This window comes from Phascolarctos cinereus, unplaced genomic scaffold (assembly GCF_003287225.1).
Source record: "Phascolarctos cinereus isolate Bilbo 61053 unplaced genomic scaffold, phaCin_HiC Scaffold_726;HRSCAF=1367, whole genome shotgun sequence".
Classification (NCBI taxonomy): domain Eukaryota; kingdom Metazoa; phylum Chordata; class Mammalia; order Diprotodontia; family Phascolarctidae; genus Phascolarctos; species Phascolarctos cinereus.
Genome location: NW_027556098.1, coordinates 402,717,263 through 402,735,309, shown reverse-complemented (window position 1 = coordinate 402,735,309; position 18,047 = coordinate 402,717,263). Strand labels below are relative to the sequence as shown.

The 18,047-nt window shown below is 46.4% G+C and overlaps 1 protein-coding gene across 1 annotated transcript in view; it reads left to right on the top strand.

Moving 5' to 3' along the window:
* The first annotated feature begins 372 nt into the window (after positions 1-372).
* Positions 373-18,047, top strand: part of PLCH2 (phospholipase C eta 2) — a 341,798-nt gene continuing 324,123 nt past the window's right edge. The window contains 1 exon segment of the mRNA XM_078145756.1: positions 373-575. The gene's annotated coding sequence lies outside the window, so the exon portion shown is untranslated.

The window sequence follows — 18,047 nt, the reverse complement described above, 5'->3', positions numbered from 1 at the left end:
GTAGACTCAGCCGCTGGGGCTCCCCAGCACCAGTGAGAAAACAGCGGGTCAGCCGTTGGAGCGCTCCTGGTGAGTCAGGGAACCCTGGGAAGCCCCGGGGAAGGGTTGGGCCTCCTGGTCGGGTGTGCTAGGGAGACCAGAGCCACCAGGAGCCCAGGACGAGCTAATTATTAATTTGGCCTCCTCCAGTCTTCCTCTCCGATGGCCGGTAATGAAAGGATAGACCGCCTTCCACTAACTGGCCCCAGAGTGGGCAGGGTTGGCCCTGGGCTCCTGGAGCACTGCAGATGTTTCGCTTTCCAACTTGGAGAACAGGTTTCCAGATCTGTGCCTACATACAAACCAGGGTTGGGCTGGGCTGGGCGGGGCACAGCCAGGCCAGGGGGGACGGGGGCTGGCTGACACCTTTGGAGAGCTCCCTTGGGCCCGCCCCCTGGCCCTGGCTCCCCGAGGAGCTGAGCAGTTTCAGTGAGGGCTGCTGGAGAGAGCTCTGCAGCCCGAGTGGGGCCAGGCAGGCTGGACAAGCGGGACCTCTTCCTGGGAATTCCCAGCCAACAGCCAAGCTGCTGCTCAGGGTAGGTCATCGCCACTCGTGGGCTCTTTTCTTTCTCCTGGCCTGTGGGCAGGCGCTGAAGCGCTGGGTAGGAGCGGGGGAGATCTCTTTTAGGGAGGTTAGGGAGGGAGCAGGGGGGCGGCATTTGCAGGGCCCTGAGCCCTGTGGGCTCTTTATTCTTTGCAAACGGCTGGGAGTGGGGGGAAGCAGCCGAGCCCTCCAGGGAGCCTGGATCGGAGCTGGGGGCTCAGTCGGTGCTGGCCTTTCCAAGGAAGCAGCTGTACCTTGAGGAATACAGGGCAGCAGACGGAGTTGGGGGAGTGAGAAACTCCCGAACTTGGTGTTAATAAGACGGTTGGTGATTAAGAGTCAAGTTCAGGTGCTGGGGCTGCCCTTTCCTAGGCTGGTTTCACCGGTTGCTTTTTATCTTGGGAAGTAAAAAGAAAGTGCTTTCTCGTCTAACAAGTTGTTTCTAATCATTCATTGTAGGTGAAAGTTAGAAGGCAGATGCCCTCTCTTTTAGCAGGAGGCTGGGGAAATGATGATGAGGGGGGATGAGGAGGAGGAGGACGAGGAGGAGGAGAAAGATGATAATGAGGAGGAGGAGGAGGAGAAGGAGGAGGATGGTGGTGGTGGTGATGACATAGACAACGTGAAATAGAATGTTCATTTATGGAGTCAGGAAGACCCGGGTCTACATTTTGCCTTTGCCGCATACTTGGGCAAGTCATTTAACTTCCAGGGTCCCCAGGCAACTTCCTAAGACTGAAATGATTAACCTGGTTTCCCTCCTCTGGAGTTCCCTACCAGGTCCAAACCAAAACAAACAATAACCAAACAAACACAAAAGAGAATAATAATGCCTGGAAGAGCAGTGTGACTGGCCATCCAGTCCAGCCCCCTAATTTTTAAGTGGAAGAAAGTGAGGACCAGAGAGAGGTCCAGCGCGCTGGTCCTGGTCACACCAGCAGTAAGTGAGCCGGCTGGGATTCACACTCTTCTCAAACCACATTTGGAGATGAGAACCGGGCGGCCAGAATCTGGGATCGGAAGCACAGGAGATGAGCCCTGGGAGGATGATGAATTAAGAAGAAACACACGTGGCAGGGCCAGAAACCCACAACCGGCCCCTTTCCTTGCTCTGCTGAAAAATCCAGCAGATCAGGGGAAGCTGTCGCTGGAATTCCAGTAAACAAAACTAGACCCCACCCGGTATCTGTTCCCATCTGGGGCTTTATGAAGCGATTCTTCTTGAACTCATGCCTGCAAAGGTGGCAGAGGCTGTTCACCTTTAAAAAACAAAACAAAACAAAAACAACCCTTATATTTTTAGAGCATTTTAAGGTTGAACTTTCTTCATAATGATAGCAGCTAGTATTTATGTATAATATATATATATATAGCTTACAAATATTATCTCATTTGATCTTCGAAACATCCCTGGGAGGAAGGTGCTATTTTTTATCCCATTTTACAGATGGGGAAACTGAGGCATACAGAGGGGATTTACCCAGGCCAAGGGGTTAGTAAATATCTGAGGCCAAATTTAAACTCAGGTCTTCCTGACTCCAGGCTCTATCCACCCTGCCACTAGCTGCCTCCCATAATCCTTGGAGATGAGCAAATTGTGCACATGTGAATGATTCCCATTTTACAGATCAGGAAACTAAGATTCGAAGAGAGTAATTGGTTTGCTTAAGGAGCCCTTATCTTTTTCCCCTTAATTTGCTAGGCTGTTGCCTGTAGAACTTAGGAGGGGACCCAGGAGGCCAATCCTCCAGTTTGCTTAGGTGCTTTGACTCTGAATGCCTAGAGAGCCTGTCATATGCTATTAACATGTGTATATTCCATTGTTAAGTGTTTTTGATGTATAACACACTGCTGTGGAATTGAACTGAGTTGGGAGGTTCTTCCTTCTTGGTTCAAACTCCTAAGCTGTTGTCCAGGGACCTTACTAACCCTTCCTGTTCTGGAGGGGAGGTGGAGGCCTGGATACCACAGAATGTTGGTCCAGGCCTAGAAAGAATCATGGGACCAAGGGTGTAGCTCCAGGAACTTTAGGCAAAGATTAGGGTAGAAGGTTTAGTCCGCTGAAACTAGCGGATGAGCTAGGCATCTGATTTCACTGGTCCATGGAGCTCCTGGTGAGGTAACTCCCTGTCTCACTGCAGGTTGGCACCTGCTTTGCCATTTGTAGTCAGTAAGTTTTCTGGGGCCCCAGAGGGAAGGGATTTGCTGGGGGCCACCCAACCAGGGTCTTCCTGACTCACAGACCCCCTATCGATCTATCCATTGTGCTTCTCATGTCATCCTTTATATGGATTTTCATTACTTTACACACATGGACACATACATGTACACACACATATTCTCACCTAACACATATACTTTTTCCTTGGGAATAAATGGAACAACTGGGGGCAAGGTGGATAGACAGCTGGGCCTGAAGTCAGGAAGGCTTGAGTTCAAATCCAGCCTCAGTACTTCCTGGGACCTTGACCAGATGAATGTGGAGGAGAGGGGGTGGAATCTATTCCAAATATCAGGAAGAATTTGAGCAAAGAAAGAGTGATGGGGGAGGGCAGGAAAATTCCAAGGACAAAGACCAGCTAAGTTGGACTAGAATGTGGAGAATGTGAAGAGGAATCATATGAAATAGAGCTGATTAAAATCTTGGTTTAATGTATGCTTCCCACCCCTCCAACACTGACCAACAGTCACCCACCAGCTCTCCACCATGCCATCTAAGGACAGTCCTTCTGGTGTCGTGGTCAGAGTCCTGGGAGTCCCCAAATCCAGGGTTCTCATCCCAATTCTGTCATCCATTTCCCATATGACCTGGGACAAGTCAGTCACCTTCTTTAGGGCCTCAGTTTCCTCATCTGTAAAATGAAAGGCTTGGATCACATGGTCTCTGAACTAGATTCAGGTTCTGTGGTCTTATTATAGTTTATAAATGCAATTGGCAACTGATGAATGAAGAAAATCCAGACCTTCCTGATGAGAAAATAAGGGTGGAGGGGGATGGGCATGGTAGCTGCCTTCAAATATTAGAGAAGCCATCCTGGGAAATACGAAGAAACAATTTTTATACAGGCCTTTGAAGTTTGCAAACTGTTTTCCCTGCAATGATCTCATCAGCTTCTCAAAACACTCCATCGTGCAGGGAAAGAGCAGCTGCATTTAGAGACAGAGGACTTGGGTACAAATCCCACCTTTGATACCACCCATATGATTTTATGTTTCAGGGCCTCGATTTTCTCATCTGTCAAATAAGGGGTTTGGTCTTAGACCTCTAAGGCCCCTTCCAAGTCTAAATCTGTGCTCTTATATTTGCTCTGAAATGGGAGCCATTATTATTCCCATTTTACAGAAAAGGAAAGTGAGGCCCTAAACCAGGCTAGATCTTCTTGATTCCAAGTCCAGGGCATTATCTATTCTACTACACCATGCTGGGGCAGCTAAGAGCAGCCGTAGTGCACAGAGTACCAGGCCTGGAGTCAGGAAAATTCATTTTCATGAGTTCAAATCTGACCTCAGACTCTTGCTAGCTGTGTGACCCTGGGTAAGTCACTTAACCCCGTTTGCCTCAGTTTCCTCATCTGTAAAATGAGCTTGAGAAGGAAATGGCAAATCACTCCAGGATTTTTGCCAAGAATATCCCAAATGGGGTCATGGAGACTCAGACACAAGTGAAACAACTGAAGAACAAATGCCATGTTGTCCAGTTAAAGTTGTAGGAAGAAACTGTTTGATGTGGAAGAGAACCCGGGGAGCGGGAGAGGGGTGTTAGCTGCATTCAAGGAGGACAGAACTAGGTGGAAGTTGTAAGGAGGAGAGTTTAGATTCGATGTAACTGGGCTTACTGTGCTCATTGATCCTCGAGCACCACGTTGTCGAGGAAATCTCTCCTCTCTCTGGGAAGCTGAGTCAGATGGCTCCACGCCTGAAACTTGGGGAGGAGGTCAGAAATGAGGCTGAAAGCCCGTGGAATGCTTCTATTCCTGTCAGGTCCGTAGTTCTCTGCAAATGTCACTGCTCAACTCTCTCTCTCCCAAAGTGCCAGATACCTGACCGGCCTTGCTCCCACCCTCCATGCCCTTCTTATGGGCCCAGCTCAGAGGAATAGCTCTGATGGAAGAGAATCCCACCTTAACAATTCACACATCTTTAGTTCAATGCTGCCTGAGCCCAGGATGATCCCCAGTCTCCACTCCCCAATCCCTAAACCTTAATCCCTTCAACCAGGTGTTAACAGCCATGTCCACACCTATCAACCAATCAACAAGTTTTTATTAAAGGACTCCTAGTGGATCAGGTACTGTGTTAAGCTCTAAGGATACAAGGAAACAATCCTTACACATCCACTAATGAGCATTTATGAAGTGCCTATTGGGTTCTAGCAGTGGGAAAACAAAGAAAGGCAAAAGAATGCTCTTTTGTGTGTGTGTTCACTTGTGGCCGACTCTTCAGGGCACCATCTGGGGTTTTCTTGGCAGACATACTGGAGTGGTTTGCCATTTCCTTCTCCAGTTCATTTGACAGATGAGGAAACTGAGGCCAATGGGGTTAGGTGATTCACCTAAGGTCACACATCTAAGTAAGTGTCTAAGGCTGGATTTGTGGGCTCAATGAAGATGAGTCTTCCTGATTCCAAGCCCAGCACTCTATCCACTGCACCACTTAGCTGGGTTCAAATCCTTGCTCTGATACTTGCTGTTTGTGTGACCTTTGACAAGTCACAGTGGATCTCAGTAAAATGAGCGGGGGTTGGACCAGAGCTCTACTTAGGTCTGAGGTCCCTTTCAAGATCTTAATCTGTGATCCTAAATCTGTGCCTCAGTGTCTTCCTCTGCACAATAAGAGAACAAGACCTCTGAGGTCCCTCCCTGGTGTGTTCTATGATCCTAATTCACTGCTCTTTGGGCCTCAGTTTCCTCTTCTGAAATAATCAAGGTGTTGGACCTGAAGTCCTTTCCAGCTTGAAATCTATGGTCCTTCTAGAAGGGCAGATCCCTTTGGAAAAGTGAGCTGGAAGGAGTAGCTAGGTGGCACAGTGGATAGAACACTGGCCCTGAAGTCAGGAGGACCTGAGTTCAAATCTGACCTCAGACACTTGATACTTACTAGCTGTGTGACCCTGGGCAAGTCACTTAACCCCATTGCCTAGCCCAAAAAAGAAAAAATGAAAGAAAAGTGAGCCAGGAATTGTGGAGCAAGCATTACAAATGGTGCCCAGGGCAAGAAGCATCTGAGGTACCCTAAAACCTGGATAGTGGGGTGGGACACTACCTCTGAGGGAGGGGAGACAGAGACTCCAAGTCACCCCCTTGGTCTGAGGCTGTTGACGGAGAGTTCAGCCTGGGGGTGGGGTGCAGAGTTAACCTCAAACAAGAGAGAAACTGACAGTTCTCACTTTCTGAGGGTTTTATAGAACTGAAAATTCTGAGAATTTTCTCCAGTTTGAGAGTTCTCACCATTTTGTGCCTTCCAGTAGGCTTTAGCTGCCCCTCACTAGTTACAGCGTGGAGAGTGCCTGCTAATTTATGGGCTGTTTACTCCCATTGTTTCCTAAAGCTAGGATTTATGAGGTGCTTCTGTTTTGTTTTGTGTCCTGGAAGTAGATTGGCAGCGATAGACTTCCCCCCCCCCCCCCCGAAGAGCAGACAGGTAATTGTCAAGTCCCGATCTGGAGAGGAAGGCTTTGAAAAGCCTTAGGGTCTCTGCACCCCCTTCTGAACTCAGCACCTGCTTTTCCTGCCAAAAAGCAAATGCCTGCTCAGTTGTAACTGAAAGGGGATGGAGGAGTGCTGACCAGCAGAAACAAAAGTGAGGCAGGGCAGCCTGGAAGGTGCCCCAAAGACCACACAGGAGGAAGCGCAGGGTAACAACATTAACAACAGTCACTGTGTGTACACAACACTTTGATGTTGCGTTTATAATTATTATTTCATTGGAGCCACACAACAACCTGCATTTTACAGATTAGGAAATTGAGGCTGAAAAAGGTGACTTGTCCAGGGCCACAAAGCCAGGAAATGTATAAGGATGGATTTGTATTAAGGTCTTCCTGATGCTGTCCAGCACCCCACCTCTCTTCCTAGGGGTTATTTACCTTTGGAGAAAGGTGATGGTCATAGACCGTCAGAGCCGGAAGAGACCCACTGAGGTCATCTAACTGACATTCTGATGTTCTTCCCCAGCTCTGACATCCCTGTTCCAAGGCCCCTCCCAGCTCTGACCTTCCCTGTTCTAAGGGCCCTCCCAGCTCTGACATTCCATCCTCTCAAATCTGGAAAGGCTCAGATTCTCTCCTCATTACAGATTTCTCTTCTTTTAGGCCAGGGAGTAGAGGCCCAGGGAGGTGCAGGAGTGCCCAGGGTCACAACAATAGTAAATGGGAGAACAGAGAAAACCGAATTAGCCTTTGTGTATCATATTAGAGTTTATAAAACTCTCCCTGGGCTCAGGAAGACCTTCAACCCAGTTTTGTCCCTTCTGGGCTAGGGCTGATATGATTTCATAACCCTCCCCAAGGAAGGCTTGGTTGCACCAGAAGCCAGAACGGTCTAGCCCAGGATATAAAGAGGAGAGATGCTAGTGCCCGGTGGGATGGGATGCAGCCAGGACAAGGGGAGGACCAGGGAAGCCACCTCAGACTCCTGACCTTGACTTCTATTCAAAGCCAGTTCTCAAGGTTCGGGGGTTGTCCCAGTCACTGGCCTCCCTCCGACAGCACCAATAATTAAAATATATTAAACACACAGGCACAGTGGGAAATGGGGGTGGGGTGGGACTTTCTGGCACCCGGTTCTGGATGGAAATCTATTCTCCTGCCCCTGCCAAGCTCTCTGACATCTGCCTGATCATCTCTTCGCTTCCTCTGGAGGGGAAACATGAAAGTCCCTGATGAGCTCAGTCTCCTCAGGGCTGCCTTCTTGTCTGCACTGCATTCCCCAGGGAGGGGATACTGAGGACGAAAAGGGGGCTTCAGAGAGCTGATCTAGATGAAAAAGACCCAGATTGCATCTGCCAGGAGGCTATAGGGTCTGAATAGGGTAGTTATATAGTGGAAGAGAGGAAGAAATATACTAGGGCCAGAATCAGGTACTTGTTTAGAATGTCAGAACTGGGAAGGGCCTTAGAGAAAATACAGTAAACCTCCCCCCCCATTCTAAATAAGGGGAAACTGAGGCCCCGTTCTGAAGACTGCAGCACGATGGTGCCTTGGTGTTCCAGTAAAGAGCTCACCCTCAGGTATAACTACTGTGGATAATTCTGAGACAATCAAGTCAGCCGCACCCCTGCAGGGGCTCTCCTTCCTCCTTCCTTGACCAGCCCTCTGATTGCCTGGGTCTCTCTCAGTGCCGATCAGAGTCCCCTTCTCTGTCCCTTAGAGCTGCCTATGGCACCTAGAGGCTGAGGGACTTCGCCAGATTCCCACAGCTGCATGTTTCAGTCTGGACTTAAGGCCAGGACTTCTTAACTTACATCTGGCTCTCCCCTTTCCATCTTTCCCTGGTCCTTTGCTGTCCACGTGGGTCCTGCTTCAAGGCCTACTTAGCATCATTCCTGAAAGAATAGTCAACGATTGGCCCAAGGGAAAACTCCACCTGGCCAATGATTCTTGGAACGGGAGAAAAGCACTTGCCTCACTTGAGAATATTAGAATTTCCATTGTTTCTATTCTGTTCCTTTCAGGAATCAGGATGGGGAGATGTCCAGGAGCCTTCTGGGCCAGTTCCCAGCATTCGAGGCCCCAGGGCATTGTATCTGACTTGGCCCTACAGGCAGGATTATGGGCAGCTGAACCCCCCAGGCCTCTTGGCACAGTTTCCAGCTCCACCCCTTCCCGGGAGAAGACCCACCACCTATCTCCACCCTCCGTTATCCTTCCTGGCCTCAATCAGTGCCGGGGACCTCATTTTGTTTGTCTTTCAAAACCCAAGGCAGACTTGCTCTTCCTCTTCCTCTTCTAAACTGGCTTAAAGTTCCAGGCCAGATTGTTCAGGACGGGGAGGATGTGCTCTTGCTCACACTTGATATTCTATCCCTCTGTCTCCCCCCCCCCCCGGGCATACCTTCCCACAGATCTTTCATGCCTCAGTTTCCCTCCCTCCTCACATCTGCCTCATCAAATCCTTCGTTTCCTTCTGGAGAAGGTTGGGTGCCATCTTCTATGGGAAGCCTTTCCTCATTCTTGACAGTCTGTAACAACCCCCTCCTCGAACAGTGCACATAGTAGGTGCTTAGCTTTACAGATTTAGAGCTACAGTTGAACATAGAGAGGCCATTTAGTCTCACCCCCTTATTTTGTTATTCAGTGATGTCTGATTCTTTGTGACCCCTTTTGGGTTTTCTTGGCAGAGAAACAGTTTGCCGTTTCCTTCTCCAGCTCAGTTTACAGATGAGGAAACTGAGGCAAACAGGGTGAAGTGACTTGCCCAGAGTCACACAGCTAGTAAAAGTCTAAGTCTGGATTTGAATTCAGGTCTTCCTGACTCCAGGCCAGGGCTCTATCCACTGAGCCACCTAGCAGCCTCCCTGTTCCCTTATTTTACAGGTGAAGTAACTGAGGCCCAGAGAAGCAAAGTGACTTATCCAAGGTCATACAGTGGCAAGAGCCCAATAAATGGCCGTACACTAAGATGTATAACTGGGATCTGAAACCAGGTCTCTTGACTGCAGACTGATCTCTCTTTTCCACTGTACCACAGTTAATAAATGCTGGTTGCATTGAATTGGGTTAGACAAAGCCAGTGCTTCTTGAGATCCCAGTCCTTCAGTAGCTAAGACCTCCATTAACCTGACTTTCTTGTGAACCACCCTCGGGGATCAGGGAGCCATGGCCCAGTGACTTCACCCCACCTCCAGGGTCAGCTCTCTGTCCAAATGACTGCCAGGAGTGTGGGCAGTGCCAGCTGCTCACTGTCACCTGCAGTGACCTGCAGAGCCCAGCAGGGCCCATGTGCTCTCTTAGTTGAGGATAAAGGGGTCAAAGGGAGAGTGGTGTCCTGGAGATGCATCTTTTTAAAAGTCTCTTCTCTCTGTCTCTCTGTTTCTGTCTCTGTCTCACTTCTCCTTCTCCTACCTCCTTCATTCTCTCCCTCACTTTCCATCTCTCCCTCCCTCTTTTCTTCTGTCTTCTGTCTGTCTCTCCTTCTCTCCCTCCATTCCTCCTCCTCCTCCTCCTCCTCCTCCTCTCCTCCTCTCCTCCTCCTCCTCCTCCCCCTCCTCCTCCTTCTTCTTCTTCTTCTTCTTCTTCTTCTTCTTCTTCTTCTTCTTCTTCTTCTTCTTCTTCTTCTTCTTCTTCTTCTTCTTCTTCTTCTTCTTCTTCTTCTCTCTCTCTCTCTTCTCTCTCTCTTCTCTCTCTCTCTCTCTCTCTCTCTCTCTCTCTCTCTCTCTCTCCCCCCCCCCCTTTCCTCTCATCTCTGCCTAAAAACATCTCTTCCTCTCCCATCCTGGAGACAAAAGGCTATCAAGTCACTGGGGGAGATGTTTTTCCCTGAACAATTTCATTCCTTTTGTTGGTGACTCTCCAGAGATGAGCATTGTAGAGACAGACACGTTTGGCATTCACTTTTTCTTTAAGGCTAAGTTTCATTTAATTCCTGCTCTGTCTGATTTGAAGTCTCTAGGCTTCCCAGAACTGAGAGAAGGCAGGGGGAAGCATTTGAGTCTCCAAGCTTGGTTAATTTATGGAATTTAGATAATGCCAGGCAAGTGGACACTCAGACACTGCAATTAGAAGGCAGGGTAATTTAAGTCATTTTCTGTGTTTTACAATTAGCTGTTGGGGCATCTGATTAGAGATCCTATTTGGGTGTGTCAAGGGATGGCTAGGAGACTGGAGAGGGTGGTGGTGGTATATAATTGTTCCTGAAAGCAATACTAGCCTCTCTCTCCCCTCTCTAGCTCATGGTTTCAGGTGAATAAAGCTAAGGCTTGGACCATGGTCTCAGTGGATTCAGTTTAATTCAATAAGTATTTATTAGGGGCACCTGAGTTCAAATCCAACCTTAGACCAGAAGTCAGGAAGATTCATCTTCCTGAGTTCAAATCTGGCTTCAGACACTTCCTAGCTGTGTGACCCTGGGCAAGTCACTTGACCCCATTTGCCTCAGTTTCCTCATCTGTAAAATGAGCTGGAGAAGGAAATGACAAACTGTTCTAGTATCTTTGACAAGAAAACCCCAAATGGGGTCATGAAGAGTCTCAACTCAACAACAACAGTAAAAAGGTGCCAGACAAAATGTACCTGCCCTCAAAGACTTTCTTTTTTCCTGGGGGGCAGATGTCAGCTGATAGGTACATTGTGAAAGCTGACTTTACTACAAGGCTTTGAGGTGTTCAGAGAGCTTTGTTGTTCTTCTTGTCCATTCTTCATTCTGGAAGAGGACCATGACATCGGGGAGGTTCTATATCGTTAGGGAAAGCATTCAAGTCATGCCTCTACCCTTGGACCAGGCGCTCTACTCCCTGGGTTTCAGTTCCCTTATCTGTAAATGAGGGAGTTGGGCGAAATGACCTTTGAGTCCCTTTCCAGCTTTAGACTATGATCCTTTGATTTCATTTCAGCCTCACAAGAAACTTCAAGGCCAGCGGATATGACAGATATTATACCCATTTATAGATGAGAAAACCAAGGGAAGGGAAGGAGGGATTTGCTGTTACCATGCTTGGAAGACTCTTCCCTTTTTATTACTGACCTCCCTGTGTTCTTTCAAATCTCAATAAAAGTCTCACCTTCTATCTGAAGCCTTCTTAATTCCAGTCCTTCTCTCTGTTAATGATTTCCTATTTATCTTATACATAGCTTGCTTTATATGTATTTGTTTGCATGTTGTCTCCCTCATTTGATTGTGAGCTCCCTGAGGACCGGGGCTGTCTTTTACCTCTTTTTGTATCCCCAGCACGTAGGGCCATGCGTGGCACATAATAGATGCTTAATAAATGTTTATTGACTAACTGACAGGAATATATACTGTACAATATACACAAAATAAGGCAAAGGAATTTCAAGTAGGAGGGATCACTAAAAATTGGGGAATACAAAAAGGGCCCATTTGGAAGGTAGTACCGGGGTCAGGCTTTGAAAGGAACTGAGAGATGGAGGTTAGAAGGGATGCATTCCTGGCATAGGGCATAGCCAGGACAAAGCCAGGAAGGGAAGAGATGAAATAATATGCATAGGGAACAGGTAGTAGTAAGCCAATCTGATTGAAATGTTGAGTGCCTTAAAGGGAGTATTATGAAGAAAAACATGGAAGAGAGGGGGGAGGCAGATTGTTGTGGCTCAGTTGTGTCCGACTCTTTCTGACCCCATTTGGGGTTTTCTTGGCCAAGATACTGGAGTGGTTTGCCATTTCCTTCTCCAGTTCATTTTACAGATGAGGAAACTGAGGCGACTAGGGTTAAATGACTCACCCAGGGTCGCACAGCTAGGGAGTGTCTGAGGTCAGATTTGAACTCAAGATGAATCTTCCTGACTTCAGGATGGCACTCTATCCAAGGTGCCACCTAGCTGCTCCCAGAAAGATCCCAGAGGGCTCTAAATGGCAGCTGGAGGATTTTGTATTGTATCCTAATCAAGTAGTCTGGTATGATCTTTGTTTCAGGTTTATCTATTTGGCAGTTATATGGATGATGATCAGAGAGCAGAGAGACTGGAAGCAGGGAGACCGATAAGGAGATTATTGCAATAGTTCAGACGAGAAGTGATGAGAATACAAATCAAAGTGGCAGAGGTGGAGGGGAGAAAAAGGACAGGCACAGAGGGACAGAATTTGGCAGCTGATTGGGCATGCAGAATGAAGGCAAGAAAAAGTCAAGAATGAGTCCAAGGTTATCAAGCTGAGTGACTGGTGGTGTCTTTGACAGAAATAGGGATGTTAGAAGGAAGGTCGGGGGAAAGTCATTTCTATTTTGGACACGTTGAGTTTGAAATGCTTATGGGACACCCAGGCAAAGATGTCCACCAAGGTTTGGTAGTACAAGACTGGAGCTGGAGAGAGATACAGGAGTTACCTGCATAGAGCTTTCATTGAATTCATGGGAACTGGTGAGGTTATGAAGAAAGAGAAACAGAAAGAGAGAGAGAGAGAGAGAGAGAGAGAGAGAGAGAGAGAGAGAGAGAGAGAGAGAGAGAGAGAGAGAGAGAGAGACAGACAGAGAGAGACAGAGAGAGAGAGAGACAGAGAGAGAGAGACAGAGAGAGAGACAGAGAGAGAGAAGAGGAGAAGGTCCAAGACCGAGCACTGGATAATGCCTGTCCCTAGTAGGCAAAAGCAAATTGATAAGCCCAGCCAGGGGAATCAGGGAGCTAATCAATCAATCCCCATTTATTTAGCTTCCAGTATGGGCCAGATACTGTGTTGGATATACAGAAACAAAAAGGAAACCGTTCTAGAGGATCTTATGTTCTGTTAGGGGAGATGTGAAATCCAAAATCAATTAACAGTTACATAAATAATTGTATAGAAAATAAATGTAAACTAAGAGACAGCAGTGGCACAGAAGTTAAGGGAAGTTAAGGGAAATGATCTCTTGAGCCGTCTGGGTCCAGTTGCAAGATATAGGTCAGGACAACTGGAGATGGCCCAGGGTGCAGTGGGGAGACCTTGGTCTTTTTAAGCTAAGGCCTTTCCTATGTCTCAGTGGCTCATTCAATGATTTAGTGATTCAGTGCTCATTCAGCACTGCTTCAGTCAAACTGAGGCCTGGGAAAGACCTTAGCTTGGAAAGGTCAATGTATCCCACTGAGTCCTGGGCCATCTCCAGTCATCTCGATCTGTATCTCGTCACTGGACCTAGATGGCTTAGGAGGAGAAAGTGATGCTGGTGACTGCACAGGTCTCCCTCACTCAGATGCAATTCACATGCAAGTTACAGCATCACCTTCCTGATATCATGGTCCTCTTCAAGACCTAAGGACAAATAACAAGGAAATGATCTAGGTCAGACATTTTTAACTTGGGGCCTATGAACTTGCTTTAAAAATATTTTAACAAATATTTCACTATAATCATTTTCCTTTGTAATCTGATATGTTTTACTTTATGCATTTAAAAATGTGATTCTGAGGAGGGATCCATAGGCTTCATTGCACACTGCCTAAGGGGTCCATGATCAAAAGAAGATGAGGGGTTCAGAGCCTCTCTTCTAACAGGAGGCAGACAACAGTGTTAAAAACTGCAGAGAATCTTAGGACTTGAAGGGATCTCAGTGACCATTTAGTCCAAACTGACTTTGAGCAGTGATCCCTTCTATATACCATGGGATATAGCCTCTTCCTGAAAACTTCCAGGGGAACCCACCTTCTCGAACTGAGGCAGCTCATTTCGCTCTTGGACAGCTTTTTTCATTAGGAAGTCTTTCCTAACAAGTCCAGGTTTGGAAGCAGATTATTCAATGAACTGGGAGCCAGGAGTCTGGCTTTGGTTCTTTTCACTGATGGGCTCTTTAATCTTGGTGAAATCGCATAGGCTTCTCAGGAAGAGATGCCCCTGCCTACATCATAAGGGCAACAGCTTGTCCAGATATAGTGTGAAGACACTGATACATTATAGCAGGCTGGTTTTAAGTAACCTCATGGATTCTTTATTTACTTGATTTATTTACCTCATTCATTCATTCATTTGAATTCATTCATTTATACCATTCATATTATTCACTTAACTCTGCTAATTCATTCAGTTACTCCAATTCTTCATTTCACTACTCCAATCTTCATTCTTTTTTTCACCCCACTCATTCATTAATTCATTCAATCACTTCATTCCCTCATTCATTTACTCACTCCATTTACTTTTACCTTTATTCATTTATAGAATTGCTTACTCTCAGAGCTGGCTTAGACTGGTGAGTCTCACTCATTCTTGAAATATGATTGTCCTCTCCATCATGCCCTAACAAGTGGCCACCCAGCGTCCTCTTAGAGACCTTCTATTACATAAGAACTCTCTACCTTCTGAGGTGACCCATTCCAATGTTTGGATAACTCTAATTGCTAGGAGATTTTTCCTGACCTCAAGTCTAAATTTTTTCTTTGTAATGTCTATTTATTGTTCCTAGTCATGCCCTTGTTGGAGAGGTAGAGAGGATTTAGGAGCAGGTATAGTTTAGACTCAATGGTCTCTGGGATCCTTCTAACTCAAAAAGATTTTGTGATTCTCTTGATGGGATTAAAATATTTGCCTTTCACATGTATTATTTAATTTGATTATGTGACACTCTTAGGAAAACAGGTCAGGGGCTATCTCCCATCTTCACAAGAGGAGACAGACACAGAAAGTTTGTGTCTTGCCCTAGTAACTGAAATAGGAACAAGTTCTCCAGAATCCAGTGTGTTGTTCACAGCCTAGAGTTTCACCTCCCATCATCTTACATGTGAGAAATGAAAGAGTTAAGTTTCCACATAAGTAGATAAGAAATCAGCACAGACAGACTAACTTCTCAGTCCAGGAGGGGTGGAGTGATAACACAATTCTAGGCACATAACGTATGTTAGGGGTGGAGCATATAAGGAAGATTGTAACCCAGAAGGATTAGGACCAATTGTGATCCAGAAGGGAGGAGTTAGGCAATTACTAACTATAAAGATTGCTCTGGCTTCTTTTAACGCTTGCATTTTCTCTCCTTCCAAGGAAGTGCACTGGCTTCTCGAGAGAATCAAAATGGCACACTTCAACCTCTTTAATAAAAAGCCTTTGAGACACCAGTCTTCAGAACTGAGTCTGGGGTCATCTTTATAACACTACAGTAGAAATCAAATTTCGTCTCTGCTTCTGACTGTTTTTGTGGCCTCAGACAAGTCGCTTACACTTTCTGTAGCTGATCTGTAAAACCAAGGAGCTAGACTACATGTCATTCAAGGTCCCTTCCTGGTCTAGATTTTAGGTAGGTGTTACAGTGGTTAGATCACTGAGTTTGGAGTCAGGAAGGATTGAGTTCAAATGTGCCCTCAGACACAATGTGACCCTGGACAAGTCACTTAACCTCTACCTAAGTTTCCTTTTCTGTAAAATGGAGATAATGGCACTTACCTCCCAGACTTCTTGTGGGCATCCATCGCGATAATACTTATATGGTGTTTTGCAAATCTTGAAGTGATTTATATAACTATATATATAATATATATATGTATATATATATATATGTACATGCACTTGTATGTATGTATATGTGCTAGCTATTATTATCATTATTATTGTTATTGTTGCTACAGCTGGGTTCTGCCTGTTATGGCCACCCATTATTTCTAGTCCTTTCTGGGAGTTTTTTTTTTTTTGAGGCAGTTGGGGTTAAGTGACTTGCCCAGGGTCACACAGCTAGTGAGTGTCAAGTGTTTGGTCTGAGGCCGGATTTGACCTCAGGTTCTCTTCGCATCCAGGGCAGGTGCTCAATCCACTGCACCACCTACCTGCCCCTCTAGTCCTACACTCGTTGAAGAAGTAGCGAGGATTTGGGGGCAAGTACAGTTTAGACTCAATGACCTCTGGGGTCTCTCTGATTCGAAGATTTGTTTGATTCTGTTGATTTTGTTGGTGTTCAGTTGTGCCGACTCTTCTTGATCCCATTTGGGGTTTTCTTGGCAAAGATACTGGAGTGGATTGCCATTTCCTTGTCCAGCTCATTTCACAGATGAGGAAAGTGAGGCAAACAGGGGGAAGTGACTTGCCCAGGATCATACCAGATTTGAACCCAAGTCTTCCCCGACTCCAGGGCTGGCAGCTCTATCTACTGCACCTACCTGCCCATGTTCCATTGATTAGGATATGATTAAAATATTCACTTTTCACATGTTACTGAATTTGGTCACTGTAGCACCCCTATAAAGGATCTGGAAGAGGAAGGGTAGGACAATGAAGCAGAACCGGTCAGAAAACCCTGGAGAGACCCCTGAACCAGGGAGGGATTTAGGGTTGAAAGGGATCAGAGATAATTTTAAATCCAACCCTGTCATTTTACAAATGGGGAAACCAAGACCCGAAGAGAGGAAATAATTTAAACAAACTTACACAGGTTACACAGGTAGTAGAATCGGGATTTGAATCCAAAGCCTGGGATTCCAGCTGTACCACTGCACTGGGCAGAAGATGAGCCCCAGGTCAGGGCTCAGTAGCCTCCAGGCCCAGGTTAGGGTTCAGTAGCCTCCAGGCGTGGAAAACCTATCTACCCTCTCCAACGCTGGCTGCAGTTTCCTTCCTCCCCTCCGCTCTTTGTTTGTGCATCCCCGAGAGCTCAAAGATACAATAAACAGCCAGATGGGAATAAATGAGGCATAGGCGCCCCGAGATTTTCACGGCAGAACTGTGACTAACGAAGCTGATGTGTTTCCGTCTAATGTGTCCGGGCTTTTGATAGCGAAGATTCAAAGCTGGAGCAGAGGCGAGATTGCATTTCTCATTTCTGCTGTTTACCAAAGCCTACCACTGGCTGAAACGCACAGCGGAGAGTCTCGGCTGCGGGAGCTGCCCATTAGCCGCTAGCAAGAATACAGAGAAGAAATTAACACCCGGGCAGTTCATCAGAGTCTGTCTCGTTTGACGGGTCCCTGAAAGGCAGCCTGCTGGGGCAAGGCGACTGGACTCCCCCACCCCCCAAGCGAGGTGACGATCAGGTGCGGATGAATTGGCCTGATTGTCTGGCGAACGTCAAAGACAACGACTCCCTCCCTTCCCCATGCAAGAAGAGAAAGCCTGGCAGGCTTGTTTTCCAGTTTGATGCATCTGAGAGGGAAGGAAAGTCCCGTACGCTTTTAAACTGGGGCAGGTTTGTCTCCAGGAGGGACAAGGGCTCCTGCTCTGACTGCTCCCCTCCCTCCTTCGCCTTGGGCAAGATCCAACTAGGGAAGGCAAGGTTACTCCCCGGCAAGCCAGGCTTTTGGCCAAAAAAAAAAAGTGCATTTGGCTTTACTGCCCAGTGCATAACTTAGGCTAGGTAAGTGGGGAGCTGCCCAGGGCACTAGACTAAGAGGGGCACAGCAAGAGACATTTACTAATGTGATTTAATTAAATGTATATGTATTATATATGTATATACTTTAAATATTTATGTCTATCTAAATATTTATATGTGTGTATGTATATGTAGTTATATACGTAGATCTGTGCACATCTATGTATGTGTGTGTATATGTATATTATATATAATATATAATATATATTATATATTATGTATAATATATAATATATATTATATATATTACATATATATATATATATATATATGCCCATATACACCTATGCTTTGAGTGGCCAAAAATCCCACTCTTCTTTTATTTATTTCAATCCAATAAGAGTAAGGACAGCTAAGTGGCACAGTAGATAGAGTGAGGGGCCTGGAGTCAGGAAAACCTGAGTTCAAATCTGACCTCAGACACTTACTAGCTGTGTGACTCTGGGCAAGTCGCCTAATTCCGCTTGCCTCAGTTTCCTCATCCTGGGCCGAAGAAGGAAATGGCAAACCGTTCCATTGTCTTTGCCACGAAAAC